The 14,564-nt window shown below is 40.3% G+C and overlaps 1 long non-coding RNA gene across 1 annotated transcript; it reads right to left on the bottom strand.

Moving 5' to 3' along the window:
- Nucleotides 1–11,224: 11,224 nt before the first annotated feature.
- On the bottom strand, nucleotides 11,225–12,765 carry LOC145438159 (uncharacterized). The gene is made up of 4 exons (XR_013914863.1): nucleotides 12,603–12,765; nucleotides 12,370–12,530; nucleotides 12,256–12,283; nucleotides 11,225–11,298 (listed from the first exon to the last, which is right to left on the bottom strand). It is a non-coding gene; the product is annotated as an uncharacterized LOC145438159 (long non-coding RNA).
- Nucleotides 12,766–14,564: the final 1,799 nt, after the last annotated feature.

Here is a 14,564-nt window from a genome sequence, read left to right as displayed (position 1 = left end):
TTTGATTCTGTTGTTTACCATTATGACAATCCATTTTCAGATTCATTGGCATATGAAAGGATTTGCGATGTTCTCTACTCCACGCGAATGAAAAATGACATACGCCATCTATCGCCGAATGGAAGCACTGCTGGAAGTGAATCATTCAATGAATGCCCTCCTCAATCATTTCTGCCAAAGTTATATCACTACAACCATATTTCAGTCAAAAAGCCAGGTAGGTACCTTGCAGTGTCTCGGCTATTCAAAACAACCTATATCAGATTTTGGTATGATTACTAGCCTCATCAATTATGCATTTTTTGTAGGATGCAGTTGACAATCCTGCATTTCAATGAAAATTGCTCAAAAACTCAGAAAATGCCGAAAGAAAGAGCACCGCGGTCAAATACCCGAAGTACAAAAATGGGGAATGTACGGTCCACAAGATACTTGAAAATTCAACATTTGGTAACTGCCGTCGATCTGACTGCATCATAAGATTTCGTCATATTGTTATGCCTGTTTAGATTACTGCAACGAGCTTGTCGAAGAAGTTCAAGCACTCATCAGAACTGGACCAGAAACTGATGTTGAGTTGAGTGATTGTGCTGAGACCGTTCCACCTCCTCTGACTAGCAGCATAATCAAAATTAGCAGAGAGGAAGCTATTGCCCGACCGACATAAAACTCGATATGCTTTTCTGCCTGACACAGTAGTTATTTTGGTCGATGAGATATATGCGTTTATTATTTGGAATACAACTGTACATTCACAATGTGGCGTTACTGAACTGGAATCCTTTATAAGGATTTGACGTAAATTTTGTTCGGACAGCAGTAACAACGCATGCAGGCAGGATTTTCAGCTGCTTTTTGCCACAGAATCCCCATACCCAGCGAACACAATTTCTGTAGGCAGTATGTTTCAACTTCCTGAAAAGTGAAAACAAGTGTATTAGTGCGAGACAAGTATTTGGCGACCGAATCAGAGACTCATCCTATTCATGCATTGAACTCGATGTTATTATTCTGCGGCCATATTCCTGTTGATATCCATAGTAGGACATCTGCAATACGTCAACGTCCAGACACACTGAATTGCATCCTGGCAATTCTGTGATACACTTTAATTCTGTCAGTAACTCTCGGAACCTCCTTACAGCAAAAACTTATCAAGATAGACAAGATACATGACTGAAACGAGCTATTACACTACAGACTATATTATACAACTGTATTTCATGTAGTCTCGACGAGTGGCTTGCGCTGAGCAAGCTAGACTGATCATGACCCATCATATGAAGCTGCAAGGGGTTCCACTGACGTGGGATCGAGCGCATCAACACCTGAACCAATCCGGCATTTAAACGGTAATTTTGTAAGTACGTGCAAAAATGATACTTACATTCGACATCCGAGTACTCGGACTCAGTCTCAATATCACTTGGCAAATCCGTTACAATGGAAACCTCGGGCATAACTGAATAGAATAAAAACTGCGAGAACACAAACAGCCGCTGTGACCGGTGTTGATAATATGTGTCACTCACTTGACGTCACGATGCACATTCTGCTTTTTCCGTAAACATGCCAATATTGGAACTTTCAGTCAAAATTACGGCAATTTCCGATTGAGTTGAAACACGGAAAGTCGGTAATTTCGTTATGAAAAAAAATTCTGAACATGATTCCGCAAAGTTGTCATGAAGATGCAGTTGACCTTTAAGTATTTTTGTTATTGTTAGTCGTCGTAAAATCGTGATAGCGGAATCGTATTGTTTAGTCTTAGTAATATGGACAGGGTTGCATTTAAAACAAAAATCATTTTCACACAAACATGTTCGAGACATGGCCCTTGTTTAAAACAAATTTTGTATGTACGTTTTGTACTTTTTTCTATTAGACATGACGTGACGAATCTTCAATTGTGACGTCACAGTGAAATGAAATTGACAATTGATCAATAGGGTAAATATTAGGGATGGTGTGAACCTCTGAAAGGTTCAGGTTCGTGTGAACGCGAACCTTTTTGAAAGGTTCTGTGTGAACACGAACGTGAACCTCATGACGTCACGTGACGTCATATTGGTAATTCGAACCCTGCATTTCAGTAAAGTGATATTAATGTACAATACGATATCTAGTGACGACTCGGGCCACATTATGCCACGATGCAGAAGTATCAAATATATCAACTGGAGCAATTAAATGATATAATTATCCCATAAAATCAATTTCTTCCGTCGCTTTGCCAACAATTTCGACGAAGACTTGCAAGGGAATATAAGCTTATGCCTTAAACGGTCTATAGGCCAGACCGGAATATGTATTCAGCGTCTTAGTATTGCTACATTGATATTGAATAGAATGTAAAAAGGGTTTCTATACTTGTTACCTATTTCATCCCAATAACAAGTTATACAGGAGTATATAAGCATCATTCGCTGACTATAGGCCTACCTACATGTAGCCTGTAGCGTATTTCGCTCTTGATATTGTGTGATTGCGGGTCAACCTCACAGTAGAGAGTCACTAAATATTTAAAAACGGAAGACTGGATGTTTCGAGCAAACTTTTGTAAAAAATCAACTAAAATTTTTGAGATTGTAAATGTTGCATGCTCGTTTAGTGTTGATTTTTTATGCTGTCAGTGCCATGCATAGAGTGGCCCTCAGTTGAAATGTAATGAATTTTAACCAATAACGTGGAAAATTGCAATATATGAAAAAGGTTCACAGTGCAGAACCTACCAAGGTTCGTTTGTGAACGTGAACCTCTCAATTTCTGAGGTTCACACACAGAACGCGAACGTGAACCTCGCGTTCACACCATCCCTAGTAAATATGACTCCTTTGTCGAGAAATGCTTACGATCTCTGTCTTATAAGGACCTCGAATTTAATTGGCCCAGTCTACATCGTGATGCAGCATTTTTACGGTCTGCGGTCATCATCATCGGAGCACGCATTACTTATCAATAATCTAAAACAGGGTTGGGCAAACTACGGCCCGCGGGCCGCAAGCGGCCCGCAACGCTTTTCTGTACGGCCCGCGAGAGTCTAAAGAAACTTTTTTTTAAATATTGATAAAATCCGTACTAAAAATCGAATCAATGCAGGGACTTGATTAAACTTTTACTTAGTATATTTCATCATGATAATTCTAAGACAGTGGTTCTCAAACCGGGTGACATGCTCCCCTTGGGGCGTGAAAGCATCTGAAGGGGGCGCGAAGCTGAGCTAAACTGAAAAAAAAATTCGTGCTCTGCGCGATTTACATCCGATTCATAATTGTTGCTATGCATTTAGTCTGAATTTCATATTTAAAAATCTATCATCCACAGTCGTAAACTTCAATGCCATCAAACTATCCGTTAGGTTTGCTAGCATCCTGGTTGCGTTTTGTGATATGACGATATGGAGGCGCGAAATCTTTCACTATCATAAGGGGAGGGGGGGTGCGTATCTTAAAAAAATCAGAACCACTGTTCTAATACTTCCTATATTCTTTTTTATGTTTAATTTCAGGCGCAACAGCCCGATCTCAATGCCCACGCAGTTTGAAAGGTTTCAACAGATAAACATAGAAATCCAAAACGAGATTGACATAATTCGGATCACGAGTGTGATTTCAGATTGGCCAGTCCAGTTTTAATTATTTCAGTGATGTACTTATGAAAACGATGCGCGCGTGTCTTAGGTAAATTCGTTCTCTCTGTATGCGTAGAATTGGCGTGTTTATATTTTACCTACACATAGTAGAAGCGTGTGTGAAGCTAACATAGTTATGATGCTGTCAGCATTGTGTGTCATGTGAACTGAACCAAAATTGGAATTAGTAAATCTATGAACAGATCGCTGCTCACAGATTTAAATTTCAATCCTGTTCTATGAATCGGGACAACCCACTTTCATCTCCATAGTTATGACAGATTGGTTATTGAGGTCAATCAGCCTGTGAAATCTCGCCACTATGTTTCTGACTCGTGTACGACATCATCAAAGAAATGTTTGGGTTGTTTTAAATAAGCACATATATTATCTCTATGTACTCACTATATAATCAAATACCAATATTGCGTTTTGGTTTATAATACCAATTTTATATAGTGCGGCCCGCGAATGGATTCAGATGTTGAATGCGGCCCGCGAGCTCAAAAGTTTGCCCACCCCTGATCTAAAACATTGTCATGCTATAAGCGTTGAACCGACTCAAATCTCGCGGGTTCCAGCCACTCCAAATCGTGTGCGTTGACTCTATCGGCCATCTGTCGAATATCGTCTGTTATAGGCTCACACTACATTCATCCCCGAAAGTATTTGCACAAATATGGCCTAATTATCAATATTTTGAAAAAAACGCATTTATGTTCTTTTTAAAATAGCAATGCCTTAAATGCAACCATAGATATGGACGTGTACATTAAATAAGCGGGTTAGCCTACAATGATTCATACTGCCTGCAATCCAAGTTTCGTCCGTATATTGTCAAGCACCGGTTGACATATTGCGGAACATAGCCTGGCTGCTGATGTGTTGATCTGCTGAACGGTCACGGTTTCCGAATCTATTTTGATATGAATATCGATTAGCTATTTCTCGGTGTCAGGAGTGTTTGGCTTGGTTATTCACGTCAAGCCGCTTTCTTGTTGAGTCAACGCGGGTCTTCAACATGAAGTCTATAAAAAAAAAACAATCAAATTATTGACACGCACTCGCAAATTATCACGGTATCGCTCCCGCATATGAGGTAGCTATTGTTTAGAATTGGTTTTGATGGCATCTACGTGACTGTGCTCACAAAAACACCTGCAATCAGTGCATATATGTAAATCGATGAAGTTATGTACTCCGCTACGAAAGGGTAGGCGGAGCGAGAAATGCTCATTAGGCCTACTATACAATACACATAAGGTGATATATTTAAACTAATCACTGACCTTCTAATCATTGTTCCCTCTAAGCTATGCGCGCGTGCGCAATTGCGCAGTGCTGACACGGTCTCTGCGCACAATAAGCTGCGCACAAAAAGGCGCAAGTGAAGACCTTTTTTAGTTGTTACGCGCTGTTGTCCAAGGGACCGCGCAATGAGTTGGTGAGTTCGCGCAGACTCATGAAAAATTAGAGGAAACATCAGGGGCCTCAACCTGGCGTGCCACAGGAGCATTTGGAGGTGGGCCACAAAGCTATTTAGAAAATCTGATTTGGTCCGAGTTTAGTATTATTTGTTATAATATCACCGCAAAACATATATTGATATTGGTCATACTATTGTAAAATAGAAATAGCCCGAATCCCAATTTATGATTTATTAATATCAACTCCCGGTAAAAATATACGGCTCCACCGCAACGATTCGGAACGGATCGAGGATTTAGTGCAGCGCTTTATTCTGTGAAGTCCATCTGTTGATTACCACTCTTGAAATCCAGTGTCCAGTTTCATTCCCAGGCAAGGAGCGGAAAGAACTAATTAGAGCGAAATTCTGATAATCTATAGTACTATTCTCACGTGTGAAAGAATTATAATATGTTCTAATTGTTTTTCTACCTGTACAATTAATCTGATACACATCAAGGTTGGTGCAGAGACATTTACCCTTCAAATGTTCAAGGGAATGAACTTCGATTAATATAAAGTACGGTCTGGTACATTCTTATGAAAATAATAGTGTCGGGAGCGAGCATAGAAACCAACAAGACTGGGATTTTTCCTCCCGGGAAAATCACAAGTCATCCGTAGAAAGATTTCTACAACTTCTAGAAATCCATGGATCGATAGTGCTATGTATTAACAGTATATAACATATACAGGACACACGTGACGCAGAATTTCGCGTCGCAATACATGAATACTTCGATTGGATATAGAATATAGATATAAATTGTTCCAAAAGACCTTAATACAGGAGATAGCATAGTGGTGAGCTCCGAGGGTTGTGTTTAAAACAAAAATCAATTTAAAACACACATGTTTAAAACATGGCCCTTGTTTAAAACATGTTTTTTATTGTTTTTTTTTTCTACCCATGATATCCTAATGATGTCGAATACCTTCTAAAATGACGGTACAGTGATTACTGCGACTGCACGGCATGGAATGCTCGAAGAAAATTCTTGTATTCAACGAATATTTTATTGAAAAAAAAAATCACTGAGTGGCTTCCACGGCACACTGAGCAGCATAGAGCAACAACTGCTTTACTTTTACGACATCATCGTCAATATTGTCCATAAATAAGTCATCCTGCATCATGAGCGGAGTTATGAAATCGTCCCGCCCGTCAAGTCGACTGAATATACCATTTACACTACTCAAAAGAGTCGTAGGGTATGTATTATCATCGTCAGTTTCGCTGGTTACTTCCTCGGCTTCGCTGATTTCATCGATAACCTTCTCAGATTCTTCTTCCGCCGCAAGTATTCTACAAACTTCCTTAATAAGTCTTTCGATTTCTGACAGTCAGACTTTCCAAGCGAATGGTGACTATTAATCTTCAGAATCATTTCTTGACTTCCGCAACTTAGCCTATTTCTAGACTTGGTAACGGTGGCAGCTGCTGCTGACCATAGTCGTTCACACGAGGCCACATGCGGTGAGAAGTAAGGTATTGGCTAACATAGAAATGTCCACTGCATCTTCATGTACGTCACTCCAAAAGATCATGGGATTTGCTGTAATGCAGGGTGCCCAAACTGAGCTGTCTCCATGAAAGACACCTGTTTTCATATCATAGGCCAACCATTGCTTGACAAGTTCGTGAGAAGTCGAACGCAAAGGATACAAATCCTTGAATAATTGAAGCGCAAGGTCTCTTATCTTTCGCCTCCCTGACTGATTTAAGCCGCATCCCCGCGCTCTTGGATCCAAAATCCACACGAATTGGTGTGGCTCAATGTAATTGGCTGTCCTTCGTTTCATTTTATCAAGCAATGAATCCTTTTCATTGGACTGCAAAAACGCACTGGATGATATACAGCTCTTCAACCAATTGCACTGGACGAGCGAATTTGCACTTGCTGCTAATAGGGGTCCTGTTACACTCCTGAGTATGCTTCATCATCCGCGAAATTAGTCCTTGAACTTCCTTGGCACAATAATTACACTTGGCCTTCTTTCGTACCTGTACAGTGTACACTCGAAGAGCTTGTACAAACTTCTTGATATAAACTCCAGAGAGCATGCTTTCTCCGTCCGGTCCGCATAGCATGTACTGGTTGCAGCGAAACAATATCCAGTATATTCATACAGCAGAGAAACACAGCTAGACCTGTTCATTTGTGTTCGTTAAATGTTGGCCGTCGAACCATTGTCAAGACTCAAGAGCAGTGGTTCCGAACCTTTTTCGAGCCATCGCCCACTTTTGAAGCTCCACAGTCCACACCGATCATCGCCCCCCGAATATCGGGAACCGACAAACAGCACTTCGTCACCCCCCCCCGAAAAAAAAACGTTGGTCTTTGGCCCCATATCGTGATAAACCAAACCCCAGACCCCCCTTAGCCAGTGGGCTTTTTGTCGCTACATATCAGCTACAAGCCTACCCTGTTTCATGTACTGTTTGTTGAGTCACCGTATTTTGCCTAAACGCGCGAAGCGCGACAAATTTATATAATTCAAGTTTGAATCGGTCAATATATGGTCGATGTGGTATGTTGGAAAAGGTACGACCCCTAAATAATATTTAAACATCTTCGGCGGAATCGTTGTTATATTGACTTCTTTACATGATAATATTTCGTGACGTACCAAACTAGAAGATGCACATGATTTCATATTGGTATTTCTTTACTGTCAAATAATTTTTTCCTTGCGGGATGGCATTTGTCCTGTAGGGTTAAGGTCGCCAGGACAGGAACATTCGACGCCAGCCATTGAGGCGCCAATGGACAATTAAACATATATTGTAGGCTATATATATCGAAGTTTTCGGTCAGCACAAGGGCATTCCTTTTGGACTAGGTCTTCTCACTGCCGATCCTTCTGGCACACTTCTCGGAGTCGCTTGTTACATGGCCTCTAACTTCATATGTCTTGGTGCGTCGTGGCGATGGCCGACGCCGAAGTCTCCCATTTCCATAAATCATGCGTATTTTTGTTGGTTGACGGGGGCTCCAACATCAAGATACATGACAATATCAAATCGCGCGCAGCGCGCAAACTTTTGAAAATGTCTCATGAATTTCTAAAAAAATACTTTATCATTCATGTTAATTCACGAAATAAATTGGGCTTCCTTCAATTTCGGGCCCTCAACTCCCAATTGGGGGGTTGGGGAGCGGTAGTTACGGTCCCGACTCCAATATAGCCGTTTTAACGCGCCATCGCTCCCCTATCGCCCCCTTCTTCCGTTTTCGCCCCCCTATCGCCCCCTTCGCCATTTTCGCCCCCCTAGACTGCCAGATCGCTCCCTGGGGGGCGATATCGCCCACGTTGGGAACCACTGCTCAAGAGCGTGACAACATCGCTTTTAATTTTACTATTATGAAACAATGGAAGTCGGCGACGATCGTGTTTACACCGACCGAAGTATATATTCGGCCTATATCTATTGGTCTACCTCATCATGCAGAATTTTTATGGAGTAGGGCCATCATCATCAAAACATCCAATCGGCCCAAGTGATATCTAGCCTGCATGTTAGAGGCCTAATTGCTGAAGCGGTGACGATGTTGAGGGTTCCATTCCTTCCATATTGTATGCGTCGACTATTTCGTGAGCAAATCGTCCGAGGGTTCATGCTATATGATTTTCGAAAATATCAAGACACGTTACGATATAATTATATATCTTTTGAAAAAAACACAATTTTGTTTTTTTCTAAATAGCATTTGTTTAAAACAATGTTTAAAACATGTTTTAAATTAAGTGTTTTAAACAACCGGTTGTTTTAAATGCAACCCTAGGCCTCCGACGTTATCTCCGCAAGCGGCGATTCCCGTCGTCGGAGGTTATTCTGAGCTCCTCGCCCCCCTGTCGTTGTTGTTGTTAAAATGACTTCGAACGGCTGGCAGCGGTGGGATTCGACCCCACGCCATCGAAATGACTGGTGCCTTAAACCAGCGCCTTAGACCGCTCGGTCACGCTACCACGCAACCGCCGCGTCATTTGCCCATATTCAACCATGTGTTTTGAGTCTGACCAATATCACGATACCATACTACTCCATGATTTGTTTGGAATTCGCTTTCAATCATTCACTGTTTACGCGTCCACGGTGTTGATTGAAACCAAGATCTATCGATGCAGGACAACGGGATTGCGGATCCCAACGTTTGGACAGGGCATTGATAACATATCTTGGCTTGCGAATACTCCAACTCGAAGGTACATGATGTGCATTAATGTTATGGTATAGCGTGTCTGAATGATTGGATACGCGAGTGTTGTCCACAAATAGTAGATTCGTCCGCTCACGACCCCAATGTGCGAACCATTTTAAGTAAAAAAAGCCGAATTTCACCTTCCATGGCGATTTTGAGGAGTTCTGGTGCATTGACGTTATTAATATTTCGATTGTCGGAATCTGTGCGACATTGACATTCGATGAGTACCAATTATTATGAATTCCGAGCTGTTTATGACGATTTGCGTTTTTAGAAGTGAGGTCTCGTCCGTTAGTGCCTCATCTCTATTTTTTTGCTATATTTTGTAACAATAAATATGCATTACCAGATGATTTCCGATGTTATAATGTTAAATATCATTCATTCAAGAATATCGGTTGAAAATACCCCTAATTATATATGTTATAATGATAGAAGGTTTCACAAAATTCTTTTACTCACTGACTCAATTGACTCCCCTGACTGCACGTAACTATACAATATATACGTACGAGGTGGAGGAGTGATTTAAAAAACATGCCATGAACTAGTTCTAGTATGGTTCTATTCTCTTTGATTTGCATAGCAAAGAGCTATATGATGGGTTTGCTGCATCCCACTGTGTTATCAATGACGCAATGGCTTGTAACCAAGAAGTTCAACTACCCCTGCCAAGCACGACCGTGTCCGAACAATATGTAGCCTGAATAGATCACTTTATTATTTCTTTCGTTTACATTTGAGATAGTTTCCCATTTCGCGAACGCCCAGGCGATATCACCGTAAATTACATTTCCAAGCACTGGGTCACTTTATTTATGATTTTGTTAAAGTAGCCAAGAGTGAGTTTTCAGCAGCGCCTTGGCTCAAGTTTGCAGATCTATAGGGGTTTTGGGGTGTGTTATTTGACTTGTTTTAGGGGGAGGGGGTTATCACTATGCTGTTTGACTTTATTGGGGAAAATTATTTCCGCATTGTGTAATCTTCTTGCTGTGTACCGCGAAAAAAATATATTTTTAGCGGTCTCGCTAGAATGTCCGTGAAATGGCAAATAAGAAATTTGACAGCTCTGCAGAAACTAGGTTACACAACGTAACCTTTTGAGTATCTCATACCCTACTAATTCAACAAAAATTATAAATACAACTTTGTACTGCAACTTTTGTCAACATTAAGGGAAACTTCCTCGCGATTTTAGTGCAACGAAAACTTACCCTAATAATTAGTTTTTCTTTATAATGCTTTTTTCATTGCACTTCCTGATAATTTTATGCGTAGTTTTATATTACATGCTTCCTATGCTGCGAATCTACCAATCGAGGTATCAAGGCTTCCTACGTGGAAAATCGAAGATATAATTTTCGTTGATAAATTAACTCTAAGAGACAGATATCGTACAATCCAGTACTCCAAATATTTATCTTTCATTACTCGATTTGAATCATTAGAATTGTCACTAGATTCAAATACCAGTTCTCGAATCATTGTGCCCATTCCTAAATTATTATTATTAATATGGTTAATAGTTGTAGTGGCGCTTATCTCCCTTAAGGGTCTGGTGCACCACGGTCTGAAATTACCTCCTGGTAATTGGTATAAGTACCCTTGCAATGTAATTCAACCTCGGCTATATACGACTCAAAAACTTAAAGGATTCTACGACATGATAGCACGAATTCAGCCACCGGGGTTAATAGCTCGGGCTGGACCAAGAGGTTATAAGTCGTGAATGGGATGTCATGATTACGGCATGACTCAATGAGAAAGGACCGTTGAAAATCATATCTTGCACAGTTCAGTAGAAAATGGTCGACGGTTTCGGCGATATTGCAATGGAGACATAGTGGAGTATCTGAACATCCTATACATAGTTCCCACACTGCAGTACTACAACGACTGAACAAACATATCTTAATGCGCGACTGATAATTTATTCGCGAATTTCCGTCAAAGTGCCGTGTCCAAAACGCCGATGACTTTAATCTCCACGATCTGAAAATGAGTTGCAAATTGTATGAGGAGAATTCAGAAATTCACAAGGCAGCAAACATTATATAATTTATTTTTGACGCTTTACTGAATAATGTTTTGAATGTGGTAAAGATTTGTCTGGTTATAGATTTATTTGAAAACGAAACCGGTGATCAAAAAATGGTAATTTTGTGATGATACTAAAAGGTCACGGAATATAGCCTACACCATTTCGGCATTGCTATCTCGAAAACCAGACTATGACGCTGAAAAACGAAATGCAATGAATTCGGTAATGAAAAATAAGGTCATCACGGAATCGATTATAAAATCAAGGATTTTAGTCTACTAATCGCATAATTTTGATTAACTTATGAATTCACCAGGTATTCAATTGTACGCTGGCCACAGCGATGTGCTTGAGTTAGTAATTATCAGAGCTGGTCAAGGTATTATGCGTTGATACTCAAGTAGAGGCAGAAGTAAATGTAGAAGTAATGCCCCAAATTTCTACTTAGTTACAGGTAAAAGTAGCCATAAAAATATGTCAGGACTGCTACAAGTGAATGAAGTGGACTTAGGGAATGAACGGTCTGACAAGTGCTTCAATATGTGTTGTCTTTTAACTTAGATGTGGCCGACTTGTTGCGTACGGCTCGCAGATAATAGGAGGTGGCTATTTTCGGATTACCTAATTTTATCATATCGATAAACGCAAATTCACGAATGCCAAAGCTGCTCTAACAGAAGTTGAGGTAGACTAAAAGCATAAGGGATTGAGCAAATGGTGCATTTGGGCAAAACCTATTTGAGAAGTTCGAAATGTTAGAAATATATTTCGTCACCGATCATACCTGGTAGCAATGCTCAGGTGGTATCGATTAGGAGGCCTACTGTGACTGATAAATAGCTGCCGCCTTTAAGAACATTTCGAAGAACTCTTTCATTGACATTCCCATCTCAAACCTTTTTACTTACCGGCGAAAGCTTCATCGAAGTCCATGTCCTGAACAAATGAAAAACAAGTTTTTAATCGTCATTTAAAATATGGTAATTTTTAGCAGATTGCTACGGAATTTAATTCTACAATACCTGATCCATATCTTCGTGCATTTCCCGGTTCTCTACGTCACGGTCACCGTAGCGTCTGCGAGAATAGTAGCGCCGCCTGCGTCGACCCCAAAGGGCGTTGGTCTCCATTGCAAGTCCGACGACAACGAGAAGGATGAGAACAGTTTTGATTTGCATGTTGGCTGAATAGAAATCCATGTAATTGACTACCACGATGAACCTTTATAAAACCGACGTCTGTTCCGCTTACTTACCTTGTATCGTTCAATATGCGACGAATGCTAATGATCGATGTGATGTTCTGGGATCGTCGGCGCCTTATATAGTTTGCCGAAGTGATCCCCCGATCACGTTATAATTTCCGAAACAATTTCCTGTCGTTGTTAGCTTCCTTTCCATTATAATAGCAGTCATTTGGATGATACTTAACGAACGAAAAACGATGTGTTACACAAGCTGGATGTCCTTTATTGTTCTCCATAAGGCATCTGCCGGTGATTGGTAAAACGGTTGTTTTGATCCTATCAACTATCATTGTATAATCGAATAGTAATAATCATAAGTTGAAGACGTGCTTACAGTGAACCTGTATAAAAAGGTTGCAATGCAATGCAATGCGGTGATGCCTAATAATAGAAGTCATGTGAAAAATATTTTGTCCACACCTACAATTGGATCCAAATGTAGATAGCAAAAGTATTGCATCTCTTTCGAGAACTTATTAAGGTTGGTACTGGTGATTTTTTGAGATTTTGACATGTTACACGCATTATGAGAAAGGGGGCCGAGCCCTGGTAGGGACGCTACAGCATGTAGAATATTTCCCCAATTGGTATTTCTGTAAAATAATGGTACAATTATATAGTATTATAGTATATAGTATTTTTGTTATTGTTAGTCGTCGTAACTTTGTGATAGCGGAATCGTATTGTTTGGTGTTAGTAATATGGATAGGGTTGTATTTAAAACAAAAATCAATTTAACACAAACAGGTTCGAGACATGGCCCTTGATTAAAACAAATTTTGTATGTAAGTTTTGTACGTTTTTTTTATTAGACATGCCGTGACGAATCTTCAATTGTGACGTCACAGTGGAATGAAATTGACCATTGATCAATAGGGTAAATATGGCTCCTTTGTCGAAAAAGGCTTACGACCTCTGTCGTAAACGGACCACGAATTTGTTTGACCCGGTCTACATGGTGATGTAGCATTTTAACGGTCTGCGGTCATCATCATCGGAACACGCATTACTTAACCAATAATCTGAAACAGTGGTTCTTAACCTTGTCTTCAGCGCCCCCCAGGCAGCGATTCGGATTTGAATGGGGCGGAAACGCTCAGGGGGCGAAATGGCGGGCGCTGGGCTCAGGGGGCGGTATGGGGGGCGCTGAAGAACAATGGCCTCACAGGAAATGGTGTAGTAAGGGCATATGATTATATAGTAGAACAATAGTTCTATGGGCCTACATATCTGAGTTTTCACCGAAAACTAACTCGTCAAAATCTGTCAAATCACAACATTTTTCGTTGCGCTCATCGCGAAATATCCACCGACGATGTTTCAATGAAAGCACTGGTTTATTTTAATTCATGTAAAATGAGCTTGGCGTACTTTTGAATTGCCAATTCCCCGTTAAAACACTCCCGTCACGATACTTCAAGTCGTTTCGACACCTTCCTCCATTTTCATTGTATCGCAGTGTTGTGGTGTTTTGAAATGATGAAAATATTATTAAACTGATACTTATACTTATAGCTCGGGTTACTTTCTATAAAGTGTTTTGAAATAGGTATCGTATCCTGGACTGCACTGCGTGTCGAAATCGAAAAGGCACTGTACTGTACAACTATTGAGAGTGATGCGCTTCGTGCATTGAAGATGTTTTGAAGCTTTTTGGCAAATATGATCAACTATAAATATACTTTTACAAAATTACTACAAAATTAAATCGTCAGAATATTTCTTCATCGTATCATAAAGGATGATACTGCTTAGTGTTGTTATCCCCATTCATGTTAAAGTTAAGAGCTTGGTGCAGTACTAAATTTAATGTGAGCACATCTCTACCACATTCTCAGTTGATTTGGTACTCACACAAAGCAATAAAACAAAACCCAACACAATCAGCTTCCCCGTACGCCCAATTACAGAAGAGAATTCGGGATGTGAACATCTATCTCGAACCAAATGCTATGAGCCGGTATAGGCCTC

The sequence above is a fragment of the Botryllus schlosseri genome, chromosome 4 (genome assembly GCF_051294905.1).
Source record: "Botryllus schlosseri isolate E-star chromosome 4, Bs_hap1, whole genome shotgun sequence".
NCBI lineage: Eukaryota > Metazoa > Chordata > Ascidiacea > Stolidobranchia > Styelidae > Botryllus > Botryllus schlosseri.
The sequence above is the reverse complement of the archived record's forward strand: the minus strand, read 5'-3'. Positions and strand labels throughout refer to the sequence as shown.